General features: G+C 40.3%; 1 long non-coding RNA gene across 1 annotated transcript; it reads right to left on the bottom strand.

Moving 5' to 3' along the window:
• Positions 1 to 368: 368 nt before the first annotated feature.
• On the bottom strand, positions 369 to 953 carry LOC146302889 (uncharacterized). Its single transcript, XR_014732104.1, has 3 exons — positions 844 to 953; positions 648 to 750; positions 369 to 458 (listed from the first exon to the last, which is right to left on the bottom strand). It is a non-coding gene; the product is annotated as an uncharacterized LOC146302889 (long non-coding RNA).
• Positions 954 to 5,386: the final 4,433 nt, after the last annotated feature.

Here is a 5,386-nt window from a genome sequence, read left to right as displayed (position 1 = left end):
GTTGCCGCAACGTAATCTTGTGACGTTGCCAGTCCGTAACCGCGACGTCGTGGCAACGTTATTTTCCGACGTTGCCAGTCCGTAACCGCTACTTCTTAGCAACGTTGTTTTGTGACGTTGTTAGTCCGTAACCGCGACCTCCTTGCAACGTAATTTTCCGACGTTGCCAGTCTGTAACTGCGACGTTAATTACTAACCTATATTTCTCAATTCTATTGCTTATATTTGGGCGGTTCATATGCAGACCTCATTTGCCCCAAATGCTACTTGTTCTTGTATAATAGGATACATAGCCAACTTCAGGAGGACTATGTTTGTGTGGTGTGTAGCCTAACTCAAGCTAATCATAAACAAGGCAGCATTTCCTTGTAACATTCAGTCTTTTTATTTCAAACAAAGTGCCAAACAGTGAATGAACATCTTCTGCCAGTCCCCGCTACAGGTCCTGTCTGTTGGCCCTGACAATGAAGCACAAAATATGTTAGTGTCTTATCAACATAATTGCACGTATGAGGGGCTATACAAGTCATAAAAAAATCAAATCTAGAATAATATACATCATAAAAAAAATATTATGGGATTCTAGTTTTTCGTCACATAGCCATGTGAAAGGTTGGATTGGGAAGCTGCAATCATGATTCATTCACCTGGCTTGTTTTGAATGGGCTGCCGGGGCGTGTTTGAGTGTCTACGCTGTGAGGAGCTCCACAGCCTTCTCTCCTAGTCCCGTCTTCCACTTCATCACAGCATCTGCAATTAGAAGTCATGAACTTATTGTTAGCACCAATTTGAACGTTGAACGCTGCGTGTAAGCCATAGTTCACAGCATCTCAAAACACCTACCACTCTTTCGGAACTCCAGCACCTTAAGGTGCTCCTCAAGGTCTTGGAGTTCAGCCTGTGTTTGGGCCAACTGTAGGTCCATCACTGGCACCTCTTCAGCGTGTCTGCCCTGTCGTCACCTGAATAGGAGAGCCTCTCACTGGTTCTCCTCCAATGTCTCCATCTTCTGTAACATAAATTGTAATGTGTCTGTCAGTAAAGATAAGTAAAACAAGTTTACAAGAGTTAACATGATTGGCATACACTGTGGTTCTTCTAGATTAGTTGTAACATTTATGTAAATAACACATGTTACCTTGAATGGTTGTATACAAAGCATTAGTAAGACAACATTTGTTGTTTTTACAAATATGTATCCCCTGCCACGATTAGAACAACTTAAGTATGCCTTACAATGAGTTGGCAATGATATTGAGAAGCTTTGAGTGTCTTATATTTGCACTTGCCTGGCTGACAGCTGTTTCCCTGGACCCCATATGGGTTCCCCTCCACCAGACCAGAGTTGACACCTAGGGGTCTGTTGATGCAAAAGTTTTAAGTCATGCTTTTGCTTCAAAACATAGCCTTTAGGGTTGCCATGGTTCATACAATTATTGTCACTGTTAAAAACAGTAATTCATTACTTTATCATAATTTCCCAGGGACACAGTGCTAGGCCGTGTGACGGTGGTAGGATACTCTGTACAGAAATGAAAGTGGAATGTAGTTTAAGTACATAGTATTAGCATTTTTATATTGATATAAGGAGTAGCATCGCACATGTGTGATCGTTCGAAAGCAGGGCCCCACAGCATAGTGTCGCACATGTGTGATTCTGAACATTACAACCGACTATTTTCCGATAGACAAACAATGTGACAAACGCTATAGTATGGTTTCAAAATTTACAATTAGTAGGCTAACAAGTAACACTAGCAGGTAGGAGCATTGCTACGAGTATTATGCTAAGTTGCTAGGTAACGGAAGCTAATTAAAGCTACCTAGCTGCCGTTTTGGAAAAAGCTCACTCGTGGAAGCATCGGAAATATTTAGAACTCACGCATCTTAAGGTTAAAACGAATAAACTTATCCAAAAACAGATGTCATGTACAAATTGGAAGAATTAGTGACATGATACTTTTATAGATGCCATTGCTGTGCATGCCATGACCGACTGATCAAAACGTGATCAGCCACGCGCTAGCTCCACAGTCTTTGAAAATCCAGGGCTAAATAAACTATTTTCTGACACGTTTTTTTCAAACAGTTCTGAACGCTTATTGTCACTGATTCTTTTGTTGGTGATTTGTGAGACGCTAAACTTTGATGTATGTATTTTCAGTATTTAAACATAACTTTCTGGAGGGTTGCCTTACCTCATTATACTAGCACTACTAGCTACTACTAGTAGCAAAATTCTAACGTAAACAATGTGAATCTGAAACAGATAACCAGGCTAAATAGCCTAAATTTCAAACCTATACGTAATAGCATGCTCCATCCAATTTCAGAAAATATGTCTATATATTTAACCCTTGTGTTCTCCTCGGGTCATTGTGACCCATCAGTCATTGTGACCCACCGTTGTTTGCAACAACTTTACCGCATACAAAAACAAAATGAAGCATTTTCTTTTAATCGTTGGGCTGTCTCAGACCCCCCACATTGCGAAAGGTGAAAAGAAAATTATTATTATTTGCTTTTGTATTGGGTAAAATTGGGTAAACACAACGATGGTTCGTTATGAACCTTTTGGTCATGTGACCCGAAGGCAGCACAAGGGTTAAAACTATTTCTGTAAAGAAACTCACCTTTGAAGTAACTAATTTCCAGTTGAAATCCATGCGTTCAAGATGGTTGAATCCCAGCAAACTCTTCTGAAATCCCAGTTTCAGAGATGCATTCAAATGGGCATGCGCAAAGTTGTTGCTCAGGGGCAGACTGAGGGGCAGGTTAGCTAGGAAGAATTGTAATATTCTGTGATGACTTATCTTTGAAAATGAAATTTAACAATCGCTTACCTTTTGGTCACATTTAACAATTTTGTATTACAAAATTATTGCAGCTCAAATTTGCATTGCGTATCATACAGCTTTGGTGTGCTGGACAAAGAATGTTTGCTTAATGCTGTTACACACCACACATTGATTGCTTTTGTACATGTAAGAATGAAATACTTATATTTTAATACAGGCCTAAGGCTAAGAATATAAGACTTATATTCCAAATTCAGTCTTTTATTTATTAAAGCTATGTTCCTGCATATGAGAAAATTGATGACCATGCTGGGGCTGAGCTGCACATGAATTACATACATTGTCTATACGTGCTGGGTGCAACATTTAATATTGTGTGATTGAAATTCATGTAGACTATGGCTACATTACAAAAGTGTCAGAACTGAGAGCAGTCCAGTGTGATCTCTCCATGGATAAACCACTGCACTCGAGATCCGTTGTCCCGCGACCAAAGAGCGACTTAACGGCAACTTAACCCATGCTACCAAAATGAATGTATCCAGCCGACCAAGGGACGACGTCGCGGCAACATTGTCCATGGGACCATAAAATAACGTAAACGGCCAACCAAGGTACAACGTCGCGGCAACGTTGTCCATGAAACTAAAAAATAACATAACCAGCCGACCAAGGTACAACGTTGCGGCAACGTTGCCCACGGACCTAAAAATGACGTTACCAGCTGACCAAGGTACAACGTCGTGGCTACGTTGCCCACAGGTCTTAAAATAACGTAACCAGCCAACCAAGGTACGACGTCGTGGCAACGTTGTCCATGGGACCTACTGGCAACATTCCCTTTATAACGTTGCTACGACATTGCCACGACGTTGCCAGAAAGTAATGTTGCTGGTTACCAACTGAGCACCCACTGGCAACGTTGCCGCAACGTCTTGTGTTAGCTGGGCTGACAGTCAGAATCACTGTTTACAGGCAAAGGTCGAGCTGAGGGCTATTGCACGAAACCAGGATAAGGGATTAAATCAGGATATTCAAATTATCCTCGATGAATTTAGCTTTGAGTTGGTTGCACGAAAGCAGGATGAATTAAACCCAGCCAAGTAACCATGGAGATGTATTCTTTCCTGCTAGCCTGCTCCCGAGCAGGCTAATAGCCAGGCTAAGATTAATTATGGAGTCTCGTGTTAAATCAGCTGCCGCTCTGATCTGAGATAAACGTTTTTAACAGGTATTCCGCTGTCGTCTGAATGTGTTCGTATGTATTTTTTTATTAACATGCATTACTTTTCACTATTGCTGTCACAAGTTTAATTTAAACCCTACTATTGCAGTTGTTTAGAAATGGTTGAGGAAGTTGCAACTGTGATTTCAATGAAGGCGATATAGCCTACACTGCTCAAAAAAATAAAGGGAAGACTAAATTAACACATCCTAGATCTGAATTAATAAAATAATTTTGTATTTAATAATAATTAAATACTTTTTCTTTGATTCCGTTTATAATTGATCATTTTTGTGTGATTTTGTTTTCAGCACATTCAAGTATGCAAAGAAAAAAGTTGCCTATTTAATGAGATTATTTAATTCATTGAGATTTAGGATGTGTTAGTGTTCCCTTTATTTTTTTGAGCAGTGTATAAAGTCCCATTCACCTGTGTTTCTTACTGCATCATGGCATGCCCATTTCTGAACTAAGTTTTGGATGATGAAGCATTGATATTGAGACGTGCTTTCAGACGTGAGAGGTTAATACATTGTTTTACAGATATGCTTAAGTGTGGATTGAAGTCACTTATTTTTCTATTTTCGTTGTCTCCAGATACAGTTTCCTCAGTGTTTTCTTCTTGATTTCAATACCAAGGTCTAGATCCTGGAGATTTTTATTGACAGCAAATTGTGCATCTGCTAGCTCAATTAGCATTTTCAGATGTTGAGTAGAGACATTTGACAGTTTGTGAATTCTGTAAACCACCCATTGATTAGCACAGCCGGAATTGTGCATTATTTAGATTTCCTTTAGCCCATACTTACTATGTTGCCAGGCTGGCTGTCAGGCTGTAGCCTACTGCGTCTGAATCCTGTTACAAATATATATTATGAGTGCTATATAACTGACTTTTATTGTGTTAATTGTTGTGTGGTTTGAGTTGCATTTTCTCATGTGATGCCTTCTTGCTGCATACAAATTGCCCTTCTGGAGCAAAGAATAAACTGATCTGAAATGACTTCTCATCCATTATGGGCTGAATATGCATTTCCATACGATTTACATGATGCCTCAGGCCTTCTGGAGTACAGTGACACAGTCTCCTCATCATCAGCTGCAGAAGCCCCTTCCCATACTGCAGAAGTTCCTTCCCCCTGCCATATTGAATAGACTTCGTATTGACAGGATGTGCCAAGCCATGTGCTTTTAATGAATAATACCTACTGGATCTTCGTCTGGTGGCAGGAGAGTAACTGTGACGCTGTTTTAAACCAAGGAAGGCCTGTGATGGAAGGGATTCAGGGTGGGACAGCTACCACCTGCAAACACTGCCCTCTTCATACAAGGTACTTTCAGGCCTTGTGTGTCCAGCGACACA

This window comes from Hypomesus nipponensis, chromosome 1, assembly GCF_054491055.1.
Source record: "Hypomesus nipponensis isolate SF chromosome 1, ASM5449105v1, whole genome shotgun sequence".
In the NCBI taxonomy this organism is placed as follows: Eukaryota; Metazoa; Chordata; class Actinopteri; order Osmeriformes; family Osmeridae; genus Hypomesus; species Hypomesus nipponensis.
This window is presented reverse-complemented; position numbering and strand designations above follow the sequence as displayed.